General features: G+C 36.0%; 1 non-coding gene across 1 annotated transcript; it reads right to left on the bottom strand.

Moving 5' to 3' along the window:
- Positions 1-15,079: 15,079 nt before the first annotated feature.
- On the bottom strand, positions 15,080-15,152 carry Trnav-uac. Its single transcript has one exon. It is a non-coding gene; the product is annotated as a tRNA-Val (tRNA).
- Between the last annotated feature and the right edge of the window lie 3,369 nt (positions 15,153-18,521).

Here is an 18,521-nt window from a genome sequence, read left to right as displayed (position 1 = left end):
TTAAAAATCATGATTTAGGACCCCTTATTGTTTTTACATGTTTACTATTATTACTATTTTATTACATATTTTACATTAAAAGCAGTTTAACAATTTTACAACTGTTCAACATGATTGTGTTAATTTTTTCCTATTATCGTTTTTCCGAATGTCATGTCCTCAAATGCCAGCTCTCCGAAAGACCCATTTTCCCGAAAGCCATTATCTCGAATAACACGTTTCCTTGAAAATTGATGCAGTTAAAACAGGTACAAGAATAGTCTTTAGGGGCTGGGTGCTGAACTGATAAACAATCAAAAGAAGGAAAAATAATAAATTATAAGGTCATTAGAGTCATCACATCTTGCCAAAAATGCCGAGAACAGTAAACTCGGAAGAACCGCCAATCAAGTAAATAAGGATTCATATGAGATGGACGGTTCTCACCACCTTGAAACGCAAAAAGTTATGACAATTATGATAGCTAAACGCTTTTCGGGGAACTGGGGTGTTCGGGAAAATGGAGTATTTTGGGAAGTGTCATTCGGTTAACTGGCATTCGGAGAACTGGCGTTCAGGGAGCCGACATTCGGGGAAAAGTAGTAGAACTGTTTAAGATAAGCTGCTTTTACATATGTCATACTATATTTTATAACCAAACTTGACCTAAGCTATTCGATTTTTTTTGTTTTTATAGTTATTCTTCCTTCTTTTCAAATAGGCTGTTATTTTTAAATGTATTTCCAAAGGGTGATATTCTTTGTATTCACAAAATAAATTGGTAGAATTTGTTTCTTTTTGTTTGCTTTCATAGGATATTATTCCTTCTTTCGAACATTGGCTGTTCTTTCTAGATTTATTGTCTTCGTAATTATTAAGTATAATTGAACATAAATACAATAGAAAATTTCCCCTATCTTCGATAATTTCCTTTTGCAGCAAATAACTACTGTGAAAATTTGAGCAGAATCTATCAACTCTAAGAAGGGATTAAACGACCTTGAAATTTTGTAAAGCGGAAATCGTCCAATTATATGCAAACCGTCCAAACAGTTCTGATTACATTTCCGACCGTAGGTGGTGCTTTATTTGATAATTTTCTTGATTTAACGATTAAGAAATTCTTCATTTAATAATTAAAAGACTGCATCAAAACTTTTGTTAAAAAAAAATAAACAGAATTGTGGGAAATGTCCTATTCTGGAGAATGGCGTTCTGGGAAACGTCATTCTGGGAAATATGTTCAACACGTTTTGTCTCAAGCATCAAAATACCGGTATTTACTTTAAATTTATTAAATTTTGGGTTACTGTTGCCATTGCCGTTTGGCATAATCGACAAAGTATTTTCGAATAAGTGGCACTACTTTTTGATCGCTTCGGTTTTCACCTAGATAGGTTATAACTGATCTAGATCAGGTTTATCTTCGATTATGAACGTTCTAGGTAAAATTTTCCTTCTACGATGTTGTTCAATGAGACATTTTTGACCATTATTCAATATAAATTTGCTTGTATAAGTGCAGTAAACATGTTAGCGCACAAATAAAAAAAAGGTTTTAACTTAAAATTAACGTTACTGAAAAGAACTAAGCAATACTTTTTTTCTAAACTGTTTGCCTATGAATCAAAATTCAAAGCAATGAGATGTAGTTTTTTCGACATTAATTTGATTGCAGTAGTCCAAAAACACATTTTAAAATAGTAATATAAAAAATGGAGATTACACATTATTATTTTTTTATTAAAGACCTTCAATAAATCCTGGTTTCTTAACCTGTTTGCATATAAATCAAATTTCAAAGTGATAAAACTACTACTACACTTTCAGCATAAATTAGATTATACGAGTTCAGTGAATATGTTTGTTAAATTTTGGGCTACAATCAAAACTTTTACATTAATAAACCTATGAGAACTTCTAAATTTTCATGCCGTTTACATGTAAAATAATGTGCAAAGAATGGGCATGTAGTTTTTTTGGCGTGAATTCATTTGTAGAAATTTAATGAATATGTTTGGGCCGAAATATTTCTTTTACTAAAACAAACCACGAAAAAAATTGTTTTAATTTTGTGTTTTTAACACGAATTTGATTGTGTAAGAATTACCTTCAAACCCCAAGTCTGCACAGTGGGCCTGGCCATTTTAATATTTGTATCAAAACCTACTATTATGCTCATTGACATCTTAGAAATTGCTTTAAATATTGAAAATTTAAAGTGTATTGAAAAAAAAAAATTCCTGTATGCGAATTCTGGCGGACAATTTCTTCGAAGAAAATAAATTTTCTTCAATAGCAAGAAAATTTTCTTTTCTTATAAGAAACCACGCGCCGGAATTCGGGTACTTGAATTCTACAATCAGTTTTATATCGTTAAAATAAACAGTTTAGAACATGGTTTTTCATACTTTTTAAAGTAAAACATGTATTTAACGTTTTCAGACATTACTGTTTCTGCGCAAACATGTTCAATGGTTTTCTACAATCTTCTTTTAATTATAAAACATACATGCCATCGCATCAAATGTTGATTTACACTCATATACCTAGTTTTTTTTTATTTGTTTATTTGTTTATTTGGAGCAGGCAAAAGTCCATTTGAATTGAGCAATATTGAGCTCTTTCTCAAATGGGTGCAAAATCTCCTCTTTTTTTCGTATCAACAGACATTACATTACATTACATTTGTTTCCAACTGATACAAAGATTACACTGCGGAACACGTTTTTGTCTCAAGCATCAAATAGTTATTTATGGAACAAGATGCAAAATGATGATTTTTTCAGCACGAGTCGTACATTTATCCAACGAGGCTCGTCGAGTTGGATAAATACGATGAGTGCTGAAAAAATCGAGTTTTGCAACGAGTTGCATACAACATTTTTTGCTATTACAAAAAAAAACATTTAATCGAATTCTATCTAGGATCACAAACATATTTCAAGAGAACCCACGTAGACATCCTTGCGTCGTATAGGCTCAATATTTTCCAATCAGGTAGGCTGTGATACATACCGACTACATGACTGTCACAAATTTTCACGCTTTATTGATAGATGCATGGAAGTGATTGTCGTAATTTCACGTCCGATGTCGCATAAATCCGTTTCAAAACTGAATTATTTACGAAATTCGTTCGCATTCCAACCCTCTACGGGCCTTGCGCGCATTTAAACCCTTGCGATCCCAAAAGTCCTTTTTCTACACTCTGGTTTACAAACACCCAATATTTGAAATAAGTTACTTTTTTACACTTCACAATTTACTTTTTTTTTTTCTTTTCATTCAAATAGAACCAATCTTATTTTTGTATACTATTACATCTATTCCCTACATTCACCTTCTCCTCTACTCTCATTGACAATATGATTGATAACACTCTACAAACATCTCACTCTGATTTAGTTATGTCAATCTGGGTTGAGCTTACCAGACTCAAAATATCCCTTTAGTTTCAAAATAAGAACATTTTGAATAATATCCTAAACTCATCTCATTTTACATGTCCTATCACACTTTCTAGAGCTCACTCTGATTTTATTTATGCTATTCAGGATGGAGCTTACCAGGCTCGAAGTATCCCTTTAGCAGCAAAATCAGAAAATGTTCAAATATATCCTAAAAATCATCTCATTATACATGTCCTATCACACTTTCTATAGCTCACTCTGATTTTATTCATGCTATTCTGCTATTGAGCTTACCAGGCTCGAAGTATCCCGTTAGCAGCAAAATCATAAAATGTTCAACAATCATCTCATTTTACGTGTTCTAACACACTTCCTATAGCTCACTCTGATTTTAGTTATGTTATTCTGGATTGAGCTTACCAGGCAGGAAGTATCCCTTTAGTAATATATCCTAAAAATCATCTAATTTTACATGTCCTATCACACTTTCTATAGCTCACTCTGATTTTATTTATGCTATTCTGGATTGAGCTTACCAGGCTCGAAGTATCTCTTGAGCAGCAAAATAAAAAAAAATCAACAATATCCTAAAATCATCTCATTTTACATGTTCTATGACACTTCCTATAGCTCACTCTGATTTTATTCATGCTATTCTGGATTGAGCTTACCAGGCTCGAAGTATCCCATTAGCAGCAAAATCAAAAAAATTTCAGCAATATCCTAAAATCATCTCATTTTACATATTCCATCACACTACAAACAGCTCACTCTGATTTTGTTTATGCTATTCTGGATTGAGCTTACCAGGCTCGAAGTATCCCTTAAGCAGCAAAATCAGAAAATGTTCAAATATATCCTGAAAATCATCTCATTTTACATGTCCTATCACACTTTCTATAGCTCACTCTGATTTTATTCATGCTATTCTGGATTGAGCTTACCAGGCTCGAAGTATCTCTTTAGCAGCAAAATAAAAAAAATCAACAATATCCTAAAATCATCTCATTTTACATGTTCTATCACACTTCCTATAGCTCACTCTGATTTTATTCATGCTATTCTGGATTGAGCTTACCAGGCTCGAAGTATCCCATTAGCAGCAAAATCAAAAAAAATTCAGCAATATCCTAAAATCATCACATTTTACATATTCTATCACACTACAAACAGCTCACTCTGATTTTGTTTATGCTATTCTGGATTGAGCTTACCAGGCTCGAAGTATCCCTTAAGCAGCAAAATCAGAAAATGTTCAAATATATCCTAAAAATCATCTCATTTTACATGTCCTATCACACTTTCTATAGCTCACTATGATTTTATTTATGCTATTCTGGATTGAGCTAACCAGGCTCGAAGTATCCCTTAAGCAGCAAAATCAGAAAATGTTAAATTAAATCCTAAAAATCATCTCGTTTTATACGTCCTATCACACTTTTTATAGCTCACTCTGATTTTATTTATGCTATTCTGGATTGAGCTTACCAGGCTCGAAGTATCCCTTAAGCAGCAAAATCAGAAAATGTTAAATTAAATCCTAAAAATCATCTCGTTTTATACGTCCTATCACACTTTCTATAGCTCACTCTGATTTTATTTATGCTATTCTGAATTGAGCTAACCAGGCTCGAAGTATCCCTTAAGCAGCAAAATCAGAAAATGTTAAATTAAATCCTAAAAATCATCTCGTTTTATACGTCCTATCACACTTTCTATAGCTCACTCTGATTTTATTTATGCTATTCTGGATTGAGCTTACCAGGCTCGAAGTATCCCTTAAGCAGCAAAATCAGAAAATGTTAAATTAAATCCTAAAAATCATCTCGTTTTATACGTCCTATCACACTTTCTATAGCTCACTCTGATTTTATTTATGCTATTGTGGATTGAGCTTACCAGGCTCGAAGTATCCCTTTAGCAGCAAAATCAAAAAAATTTCAGCAATATCCTAAAATCATCTCATTTTACATATTCCATCACACTACAAACAGCTCACTCTGATTTTGTTTATGCTTTTCTGGATTGAGCTTACCAGGCTCGAAGTATCCCTCAAGCAGCAACATCAAAATATATTCAAATATATCCTAAAAATCATCTCATTTTACATGTCCTATCACACTTTCTATAGCTCACTCTGATTTTATTTATGCTATTCTGGATTGAGCTTACCAGGCTCGAAGTATCCCTTAAGCAGCAAAATCAGAAAATGTTCAAATATATCCTAAAATCATCTCATTTTACATGTCCTATCACACTTTCTATACAGTCAGTGACATAAGTTAGTAACCAAATGCTGTTTTTCCATACAAAATGCCCAAGTTTGGGGTGCTGTATCTCAGTTTCTGGTAGTCCGAATTGGCTGAAATTTGGATGACGAACTACAAATAACTTGAAGTTTTGCCTGTAAGGGAATTATTACATTGCAGACATTTTACATAGAGTTTCAGAGGGTTGTTCAAAGACAAAAGTAAGTAACCGAGAGACTTTGTAGTTTAATTCTTAAACGGTAAGTTGTGGGTTGTTTGTCTGTTCCACAAAGTTGTTTAACTTCAGAAGTTCCACAACTTTGCAGCACACACCAACTTTCCACAACTTACCGTTTTCCAATTAAATTGAAAAGTATCTCGGTTACTTACTTTTGTCTTTGAACAACCCTCTGAAACTCAGTGTAAAATGACTGCAATGTAATAATTCCTTTACAAGCCGAATTTCAAGTTATTTGTAGTTCATCATCCAAATTTCAGCCAATTCGGACTACCAGAAACTGAGATACAGCACCCCAAACTTGGGCATTTTGTATGGAAAAACAGCATTTGGTTACTAACTTATGTCACTGACTGTAGCTCACTCTGATTTTATTTATGCTATTCTGGATTGAGCTTACCAGGCTCGATGTATCCCTTTAGCAGCAAAATCAGAAAATGTTCAAGTATATCCTAAAAATCATCCTATTTTGCATGTCCTATCACACTTTCTATAGCTCACTTTGATTTTATTCATGCTATTCTGCTATTGAGCTTACCAGGCTCGAAGTATCCCATTAGCAGCAAAATCATAAAATGTTCAACAATCATCTCATTTTACGTGTTCTAACTCACTACAAACAGCTTACTCTGATTTTAGTTACACACTTACACACTTGATTGTTTGTTACTCACGTTATTCTTTACTGAGTTTAACTGGTACAAGACAAATAATCGAAAGCATATCAATTTTATTCGGCCTAACTAGGTCCGATGACTTTTCTGACCTATCAACCAGCTCACTTCAGAGTATGTTTTCAAAATTCGTTTGGCTTAACTTGGCTTCTTCGACCCAACGACCAACTCACTCCAGAGTTGGATTTCGATATTCCTGTGACCCAACTACTCCTTTTGACTCCGGTTACTCCGACCCATCGACCAACTCACTCCAGAGCTGGATTTCAAATTGCTTTGACCCAACTAGGTCCGATGGTTTCTCCGAGCCATCGACCAATTCACTCCAGAGCTGGATTTCGATATTCCTGTGACCCAACTAGGTCCGATGGCTATGCCGACCCATCGACCAACTCACTCCAGAGCTGGATTTCGATATTCCTGTGACCCAACTAGGTCCGATGGCTATTCCGACCAATCGACCTTCTCACTCTAGAGTTGGATTTAAAAATTACTTTGACCCAACTAGGTCCGATGGTTTCTCCGACCCATCGACCAACTCACTCCAGAGCTGGATTTAAAAATTCCTTTGATCCAACTAGGTCCGATGGCTTCTCCGACCCATCGACCAACTCACTCCAGAGCTGGATTTCGATATTCCTGTGACCCAACTAGGTCCGATGGCTACTCCGACCCATCGACCAACTCACTCCAGAGCTGGATTTAAAAATTCCTTTGACCCAACTAGGTCCGATGGCTTCTCCGATCCATCGACCAACTCACTCCAGAGCTGGATTTCGATATTCCTGTGACCCAACTAGGTCCGATGGCTACTCCGACCCATCGATCAACTCACTCCATAGTCGGATTTCAAATTCCTTTGACCCAACTAGGCCCTATGGCTATGCCGACCCATCGACCAACTCTTTTTGACTTGGATTTATAACAATAAAATGAGCCAGACCTGTGTAAATAGTTTGTTCTTTGAAAAATATTCTATTTCAAAAACTGTTATATTTTTCGTTCCTTAAGCGAGATACATGATTCATTGTCCATATTACTAAATGAGTCACTGAATCGATCGAAAAAGTCGATTCACTTTTGTGAGTGAGTCACCTACGATTCGTTCCCATAATTGGACCATTTTGCCCATTTGTAATTCCGACCCATCGACTAACTCACTCCAGAGCTGGATTTCAAATTCCTTTCACCCAACTAGGTCCGATGGCTATTCCGACCCATCGACCAACTCATTCCAAAGCGGGATTTCAAATGCCTTTGACCCAACAAGATCACATTTCCGATGTAATGAAACATTTTAAATTTTACACCATTTCCGACAACCATTGCGGATTTGTTACAACGAACCGCAATAAAAAAATCTGATCTTAAGTTATATATTGGTTAAGCTCAACAGCTTGATAAATCCTCAAGCATGTCATAAAACTACATACCTATCCTTGGGATGATTTTTTTTATTTTTTTTTTTTTTACAAACGCCGTTTTCATTAATCAAATGATTTGTCTCCACTTTCAACATAAAATCTGGTGCTGTATTGTTATGTCAATTTACAAATAATATCGCAAGTTTACCTTAAACTTATTATGTACTTCCCATTGGGCAACTATACAATATATCAGTTCCAATCGTTCTCATTTGATTTCGATACACAATCCAAGCAAGCGAAAAAAAAAACATTTCATATGTATCGGTCCATGATCGACAATATTACGCAAGTTGTAACAAGTTTGATAAGTAACAGCTGTGAACGATACCTTTCCTTTTTTTTACTTTTCTCGTTCACTTACCGTTGAGGGACGTGTTCTGATAGCAATAGTATCCCCCCACGTTTGGAGCTTGTTTATGTTTTTTTTTTGTTCAGCGTTATCCACTCAATTCAATCATAGCTTTAGCAGTAGATAAGCAGATTCTCATGTTGTGCTGCGGATCACGATTATTACAGAGAGGGATAATTGAGAGATAATCTCAATTTTCTCCGCATTCAATCCCTGGTTCCGTTGGAATGAACCGTATGTGAATGGTCTGTGAAATATATTCGGCTCGTTTTCGTATGTACTGTATATTTACAATAGTTTCAATGAAAAACACATTATACGGTTTCTTTTACGTTCAAGCTTCTCATTTTGCTGAACACTACTCAAAAAAATATATAATGTCACCGTGTCATCAACTATATAAAGTTATTCTAGTTTTTTTTCGGGTTCGGTTTCTGTTTATGAAATTCGAGTCATCTCGTAATATTAGTGGGAAGTTTATTTGTTTTTATTCCGTTGATGTCAGTTTTCTGTAACGGCTGCGGCGTACGACCGCCGCCAAACTCTTAAAAAATAAGACGTTCAGTGTATTGAATTGAACTGCTACCACTGACATTCACTAGTTACCAAACAAATCATACTTCTAGTATGAGGCTCCGCACTCAATCAAAATCGTACATCAAAATAGTGCAATGCTCTATTCGTCATCAAACGTCAACATCGCTAGTGTTGGAGTGCAAAATCGCTAGTGTTTGGAGGGGATTTTAACCTCCAAATTGCCAAATAACCTCCAAATCATCACCTCCAAGTTAGTTCTAATACCATCTGTTATGTGAAATATGATGGCGCATCGATCGTCGCAAGTTTATCGTTAAACAGTCAATAATCAGGACCGCATGAAAAGAGACCTCACTGTAATAACAATTTCTTCTTCGCCATACCACCCTCACAGCGCCTGCAGTTCACGCAAACAAACACTCACCTCACACCATACACAAACGATTCGGATCAGCCATCTGCTTCATCCTTTTTTTTTCCTCATCACCTGAAAACACAACACTACAAGCAAAAATTTTACAACCGCACACTTACGCGAAACAGAATGAAACAAACAAGCAAACTAGAAAACTTCCGAAAATTAAAACAAATCATAATCCGCGTTGAAAAATAAAATTACTGTGGCCGAGCAATAAAGCAATTGGGAGCTTCGGTTCCCCACAAACTGCGTCATTGTCGTAATTTCACGTCCGATGTCGCATAAATCCGTTTCAAAACTGAATTATTTACGAAATTCGTTCGCATTCCAACCCTCTACGGGCCTTGCGCGCATTTAAACCCTTGCGATCCCAAAAGTCCTTTTTCTACACTCTGGTTTACAAACACCCAATATTTGAAATAAGTTACTTTTTTACACTTCACAATTTACTTTTTTTTTCTTTTCATTCAAATAGAACCAATCTTATTTTTGTATACTATTACATCTATTCCCTACAGTGATCAAGACTCAACAGATATTCGAGGACAGGCCAGGTAAGATGCTGCATGCAATTTTATACCAAATTGTACAAATGACACATGAATAGCCAAATTGTTGACACGCACCGGAATTTTTAGAAGTAATGTAGATGATTCTACTGCCTCGTCTACGTCTTGCTATATGACCCGATGACGAACCAGAATCGCATACACGAATATCGGATCGTCTAATAAATGTAGAAAAAGTAGCAAGTCATTGAAAAACAAAAAGTATTCCAAAGACAGGCTGTAAGAACCTTTCAGATAGTTAGTTCGCGATTCTCAAAACAGTACTGAAAAGTGTTACTTTTCAGCACTCAAACCAGTGCTGAAAAGTAGCACTTTTCAGTTTCGTTTCTTTTGTTAGGAAAAGTAGGCCGTTATGTGGCTCATTTTATTGATAAAAAGTAGGCTAATAAACCACGGAATAGCAAAAATACCGTTATTTACTTAATTAAGGGGTGTTAAATCCATTGTCGTTTTCAAAAATATCATAGCACGTTAAGTTTTTGAGATATTGGCTGTTGAAAATGCAAAATTTGATTATATCAGCCAACTTACATGCAAGTTTCACAGCTTGTATGGCAAATTATTTGCTTAATTCGCCACAGAATTCAAACTTCATGTATATAGCAATACGCCTCCAAGCGCGAAACACAACATACTGTTAGTTATCTATACTTAGGTAGCGCTACTAGTCAGTGGATTAAAGATTTGATTTTCCACGCATCCATCACATGCCGCTGTGGGGAATAATGTTTTATTTTCCTGTTATAAGCTGACTAACAGTAAAACAGTTAGGCGGAAAAGGTAGGAATATCCATTCTCTGTGTTCTACACACGTTTGTTTTTTGTATTATTTCTCTACTTTCATAAAAATTGAGATCCGGCTTGTAAGAGCACTAGTTTGAGGTTAGAAAAACAAGGATATGTGAGGTTAGTTTTATTGGAACTTTCTACCATTGGATCTCATTCAGTTTCATACATTACTTGACTTAAGCGGTGTAAATAAATATATTCTTCCGAATGTTTTGACATTGCTTTCGAAAACCAGAATCATGACGACAGCAGCGCACCTCAGCGGACGAATTAACGTTTTGGGAACGAATACTTATAAGCAAAATTCATAATACTGTAAATGCGCAAAATTCATGTTTTATTGTGTTAGAAAAGTATTGTCTCTTACCATATAAGAAAAACGAAAAGTTTTGTATGGAGATTGCAAGCATGTTGAAAAAAACAATTTAATAAAAAAAATTATCGTGCAATTTCAACCAAATTATATCTGAAATGAAAGTTTAAGTCCTTTTATGCATGCTTGCTGAAAATTGTGACGTGCAGAAACATTTCTGAGAACGACATCAGATTCAGAGACCCCATATCTACTAGAGACACATAGTTTAATCCTTGAGACACCCAAAAAATGTCATTTTTGTTACGCTGTCTTACTTAAATCTACTTAATAACTATGACTAATATAAACCTAGCTTGCCAGAACCAGATGGATTTTTTACGAAGAGCTGAACGGAAAAGATGAAAATCAAATTCATTGAAACAACGGTTGAACGATCGGCACATACTTTTAAATGGTTCGATCGAAGTTGACGGTATGGAACATTTATATTGAGGAGTGATAATAGTTGAGCGCAATCTAGGGGGACACGGGGCAGTATGGACACCCTAAGGAAGTTTCCTATTTTGACTGTAAATACATGAATATTATGCTGTTTTTCATGTGCAATATTCTTTTTAGAGTTCTCAAGCATTTCTCGCGTTTAGTATCATAAGGGCGTAACTGCAATGATCGATTTCTCTTCATCGATTTTCTCTTCAGCTAATCACTCGGTCGGGTGACTGCTACTGACTGCTTTTTTCGATTCAGTAGACAGAACTCATCGTCCTTCGTCATATTACATCGAAAAATATTACCTTAAATTGATTGAATTCCCTGTACTAGGACAAAGAGAAAATCGACGAAGAGAAATCGATCAATGCAGATACGCCTGTATGATACTAAACGCGAGATTTCTTAAACACTGTTGCAAAATTTTGAAAAAAAAAAATATTTCATTTCCAAAAAAAGGTTTAAAAAAAGCATATTTGGTAGTCATCATCAAGCTTGCGGGGCAAAGTGGCAGTATGGACACCATAACGTTTATAGGAAAATTGTCCCGCGATTATTCCCAGAACCTCGGAAAATGAAGTACACATCCAAGAAACCATAGTGATCGTTCACTGTGCCACTGAAAACATGATAAAAAACCAATTTACGATATTTTTTAAAGAGATGCTTTCAATATTGCCTCCAGTTTAGTTTTACAGTGAAACCTCCATGAGTCGATATTGAAGGGACCATCGACTCATGGAAATATCGAGTCATGGAACAGCAATCCTTTGGAAAGCTGCTTCTAGGGACCATCATAGTAACCATGAAATTTTGTTTTTAATATGGTTCCATGAGTCGATATCGAGTCATGGAACATCGACTCATGGGGGTATCACTGCAATACAGAATTAACGATTTTCAACCGATTTGTGGTTTCGCATCGTAATCATTGCATTAAACGCTAAAGAGTTTTGGATAATTTTGCAGCCATTCCATGAAAACCGATCTAGTGGGTCATTAAATTTAATTGAAAATTTGCTATTTTATTCCTTATCCGAATTAAGGATACATGTGTTTTTGGATTTTTTGATTAGGGTGACCATTTCCGAAATAGGGTGACCAGAAAAATCGCGATTTAGCAAAATTTTTATTTTTAAAAAATTATAACTTTTGAACCGTTTGACCGATTATCAATCTTCAGCGATGTAGGGTGTCAATGCTAGTAATGGACCCCTTAGTAGCTGAAATTCATTCTCGACGCCTTTCCGCAATTATATCTCAGGCCGATATACGTTTTGTGGAGTCTAATAACAAGTTCAATGTCTTTACTTCACAGTACACCCATGCAACATACAAAATCATACGATTTTCCCAGAGAAATATACACTTGGAAAACTGTTGTCTGAATGCCTATTATGGACCCTCCCGGGGTCCATAATAGGATTGTTTACAAATTTGACGTTGCGTATTATGGACCCTCCGTTTGATTCCCATGTAATCCGGCTCGCAGCCGACGTGCCTATTATGGACCCACCTGGAAATGCGTATTATGGACCCTCTTGTGTGGTTTCATATACAAAACTGTTCAAATATCTGAATTTATGCGCCTCAAACCAAATATTTTGCCAGAAACTGCTGACTAACAATGCAATCGAAGTTCCCCCGGTGGATTTTCATAGCAATACGGTTGCTTTGAGTGCTAATTTTATGTTTTTCTGTAGGGGGTCCATAATACGCAAAGGGTCCATAACCGGCATCGACTCCCTACACATTTTTTTTTAGTTTTTTAGGTACATTTTTTGAAAATAAAAAATCAGTCATTTTTCATCGGCACACACTGTAGGACTCAGCGCATTGAATTTTTTTATTTTTTTTTTTAAATCATAACTTTTGAACATCTCAACCGATTTTCAATCTTTTTCTATGGAATAAAAGCTTAAAATTTCAACTTTTCAGAAAAAAATATGAAACTTTGAAAAAATATTTTTTTTATTTTTCTTTAGCTTTCATTTCGTCCAAAAAGTTTGAAAATCTGTCCTTATTTCGGATAAGGAACAAAATAACACATTTTCACGGAATTCGGTGACCCACTAGATCAGTTTTTCATGGAATGGCTGTTTGTGTTTTCTTTCTTTTTAAAGTGTCAGCTTTACTTTGTCATCCGGTGTCCATATTGCCCCAACAGTAGAAGAAATTTTCATATAAGTTTTTTAATGTCTTAAACTAGCAGAAAAAAATCTACCTTATTTTTGAATTGAGCATAAATAATTGAAGATTCAGCAAGAGCTGCATTTTCGGTCAACTTGCAGTAATTTGCCTCTGCAATCTTATTAGGTGAGGTGTGAATGTTATAATTTTCGAACTCAATAAAATCATGCTCAATTTATTGCTATAAAATCAATGTTTAAAACATTTTTTCTGAAAATTTAGTGGACAACTTACTCTTTCGACAGGTAACTGAAATATTCGTTGCATCTAAAATGTAAAATAATTCGCATATGCAAAGCTACAGGGAGTGTCCATTCTGCCCCGAGTGTTCATACTGCCCCCGTTCCCCTAATGTTTGTAATTTGTTGAAGCCACATTTTAGTAACTTTTTGGTCACTTTTATGATAGTTTTACTCACTAAAGCCACTATTATTTTTTGTCTGGCCGCAACCAGCCGTACAACTAATCACGTTCTTCTCTGTAAGAGGTTTTGGAGTATGCTAGGAAGATAAAAGTACTTCGATCATGATTTTATGGTTATTAATGTATAATATTGTGGAAGGACTATAAAACATATATTTTTACTTGGTCCCTAGAACTTTTTTTACACGATGCTGATATCTTACATACTTCCTTTCTCGATTAATATCACTGTATCAACCCTGTAGATACATCGTCATAATAACCTTAAGTAATACCTCAGCCGTCCATTTTGACAACAATAAATCACACATCAATCACACATGTTACCTTACGCTTCTCGCTACATGCTTTTTGCGTCAATCTCAATGGCCATAAATAATACAATGTTGCATGTTCCAAGAAAGATCATTTGGACGACAAAAACGACAGAAAAATTTCCATATAATAATGTTTATGAAGTGTGAGGGTCAGCCTATTTTTCATCCGTCAATCCATAACTCGATATACGGTAAGGTTAGAAATGAGTTTTTTCATCAATTGTATCGTCATCGCAATTTTAATCACGATGGTATCAATCAGATAGATTACTATCAGATTCTGTTAACAATCGTCTGAATCCAAGTGTCCCCCCATAGAATAGCAATATCAGCAGAGACAAATTGAACGTTTCAGAAAAACTGTTCAATTGTTGTTCGAAACGCCCACAGCAAAGATGTGATCATGAGATCATAAATTCTAACTCAAGCAGCACTGTGCGTGATGGACATTAATTCAAAATGAGTGTTGTGCCAGTAGAAGCATTAACCTAAGTATGCTAATGTCGCTACTGTTCGTGTTACCAACATACTAATATTTATATTGTTGTGCCTTCCGTTTCCCCCTTTAGTCGATTGAGTAGCTGAAAACTGCAAACTAAAATGATCGCCACGTTTTGAGTGGAAGAAAAGGACCTATCCATAGATTAGAAAAAAAAACCAAGGGCATTTCCCGATGAAACCGTTACATTCACAAAAAAGATTTGGTTCCATCCAGGATCGAACTGGAGACCTTCTGCGTGTAAAGCAGACGTGATAACCGCTACACTATGGAACCCGATGTGTTCGGTTATGGCCAAGACAAAAATTTGAATGTAGTCCCATATTCAGAATATATTTCCATGGCAGCAATATAAATAACAACGAAGCAACATTAATGCGCAAGCGCGTGTCGTTCCCCCAAAACAAAATATATCGCCACTCACAGATTACACCACAGACCAATGCACGAGTTGTACATGATTAGGCGTTTAATCGATTTTTCATAATTTCGATTAATGATTTGCATAATTTATGATCTCGTTCTAAAAGCCTTTCGTAACAAAGTGTGTAGCTTGTGGTTAGTGAGCAAGCGAATGGATTTACACGTTGTTAAACAATCCTGCGATGAAAAGAAGATCCTTCTATATCTCCCAGTGTTGACAGTTTTTATTTTAATCCATTCACAATCTCAGCTTCAAACGGAGACGAACCAGCCACTGACTGAAAGTCTCCTTAAAATAATAAAAATAATAAATCTCAGCTTCACTAGCATTCGGTTACCAATGGTTTTTAGGGCGAGATCAGAAGTAAGGGTTCATTAATTTATTTCATAACGCCAAAAATGGCCAATTTTGACACCCACCCACCCCCTCGTAACGCTTTTTGTATGAATATTCTACAAATTTTGTATGAGCTGTAACATCATGAGGACGCCCACCCACCCCCTTTAGCGTTATGAAATATGTGAATGAGCCCAATGCGAGAAATCATAACTTATGCGATAACTTGTTTCTAATGTCTATTATAATTTTTCATATTATGAAGGGCAAATTAAGTTCATTTTTTGTTGATGCTTTGGTATCTCCCCTAAAGCAAAATATCTTTACGGAATTTGTAAATGGCTTCTTATTTCTGTTGGTAGTGGTTTGAGATGATTGAATGAGAAATAAAAATAGCTACAGCAAGGTGAACGAGCGCATGCGCAGAATTCCAACGTTGCCGTAGTTGCGGGACATTGCCTGTGGCTATTTTCACACTGTAAAAGAAATCTACTCAGGGCCTTGGGTTTGCTCAGATATCAATGTCTATTCTTCTTGGTCCGCCGATTACGACAGTTTCATTTATAGTATTAAGATAAGAGACACGTTTCTGATTAAAAGTAAAATAACCATCCCATTAATTAAAAACATTGAATTTATTTTTATTGAATCTAACTCAGGTACTGTAAACAAGTTTTCTATAGTGTTAGTGAAACAAAAGCAAAAAACGTTAACAGTATAGCATACATATAGGCGATTTTGCCATTTTGCTGACTTGCTGAATCTGTAACAGGTACAAGATAATAGATATATAAATTGTCAAAACCAATTTATAAAATTACTATCACAACTTAACTAAGTATAATTTAGTATATTTAAATTTCATGTCTATCGAGGCAAGCATTTAATTTAAGAAAGGTACCTCCACATGATGGTTTTGTCATTAAATTAATCAATTTCGATTATCACTTTGACCATCCACTTTTGACTTTGGTCCGAATAAAATCTTCTTTTAACGTGACTGCCTTTGTCAACGATCATACCATGTTGAAAACACCAGTTCTCGTCCGATCACTGAAGTTAAGCAACATCGGGCGCGATTAGTACTTAGATGGGTGACCGCTTGGGAACGTCGCGTGTCGTTGGCCTTTTTGCATTTTTTATTTACATCCTGAGGGTGAATTTGGGTTCTGGGGGGCATTTTGAGACAATCTTACCATGTATGAATTTTTCGAAAAAGGCCTCTAAATGGTGTTTTTTGGCACTTGAAAATCCGATGTGGCCGGAACGGGATTCGAACCTAGGATGGCAAATTGATATAATCGTTGCAGTGTCCAATTTTAGAAAGTGCCTCCAAATGATGGTTTTGTCATTCAATTAATCAATTTCGATTATCACTTTGACCATCCACTTTTGACTTTGGTCAGAATAAAATCCTCTTTTACGTGACTGCCTTTGTCACGATCATACCATGTTGATTCTCGTCCGATCATGAATCAACATCAAGTATTATCCGTTGGAATCGCGTGTCGTTTATCACTTTGGACTGGGGGCATTCCACTGTATTGACTTTGGTTTTGGCAGAAATAAAACGGATCGCTTTGATATAATCGTTGCATGTGCCAATTTTAGAAAAGTGCCTCCAAATGTGTTTTGTCACTTCAATTAATCAATTCGATTATCACTTTGACCATCCACTTTTGTTTGGTCAGAATAAAATCCTCTTTAAACGTGACTGCCTTTGTCAACGATCAATACCATGTTGAAAAACCAGTTCTCCGTCGACCACGTGGAAGTTAAGCAACATCGGGCGCGATTAGTACTTAGATGGGTGACCGCTTGGGAACGTCGCGTGTCGTTGGCCTTTTTGCATTTTTTATTTGCATCCTGAGGGTGATTTTGGGTTCTGGGGGGCATTTTAAGACAATCTTACCATGTATGAATTTTTCGAAAAAGGCCTCTAAATGGTGTTTTTTGGCACTTGAAAATCCGATGTGGCCGGAACGGGATTCGAACCTAGGATGGCAAATTGATATAATCGTTGCATGTGTCCAATTTTAGAAAAGTGCCTCCAAATGATGGTTTTGTCATTCAATTAATCAATTTCGATTATCACTTTGACCATCCACTTTTGACTTTGGTCAGAATAAAATCCTCTTTTAACGTGACTGCCTTTGTCAACGATCATACCATGTTGAAAACACCAGTTCTCGTCCGATCACTGAAGTTAAGCAACATCGGGCGCGATTAGTACTTAGATGGGTGACCGCTTGGGAACGTCGCGTGTCGTTGGCCTTTTTGCATTTTTTATTTACATCCTGAGGGTGAATTTGGGTTCTGGGGGGCATTTTGAGACAATCTTACCATGTATGAATTTTTCGAAAAAGGCCTCTAAATGGTGTTTTTTGGCACTTGAAAATCCGATGTGGCCGGAACGGGATTCGAACCTAGGATGGCAAATTGATATAATCGTTGCATGTGTCCAATTTTAGAAAAGTGCCTCCAAATGATGGTTTTGTCATTCAATTAATCAATTTCGATTATCACTTTGACCATCCACTTTTGACTTTGGTCAGAATAAAATCCTCTTTTAACGTGACTGCCTTTGTCAACGATCATACCATGTTGAAAACACCAGTTCTCGTCCGATCACTGAAGTTAAGCAACATCGGGCGCGATTAGTACTTAGATGGGTGACCGCTTGGGAACGTCGCGTGTCGTTGGCCTTTTTGCATTTTTTATTTACATCCTGAGGGTGAATTTGGGTTCTGGGGGGCATTTTGAGACAATCTTACCATGTATGAATTTTTCGAAAAAGGCCTCTAAATGGTGTTTTTTGGCACTTGAAAATCCAATGTTGCCGGAACGGGATTCGAACCTAGGACGGCAAATTGATATAATCGTTG

This window comes from Aedes aegypti, chromosome 2 (genome assembly GCF_002204515.2).
Source record: "Aedes aegypti strain LVP_AGWG chromosome 2, AaegL5.0 Primary Assembly, whole genome shotgun sequence".
NCBI lineage: Eukaryota > Metazoa > Arthropoda > Insecta > Diptera > Culicidae > Aedes > Aedes aegypti.
The sequence above is the reverse complement of the archived record's forward strand: the minus strand, read 5'-3'. Positions and strand labels throughout refer to the sequence as shown.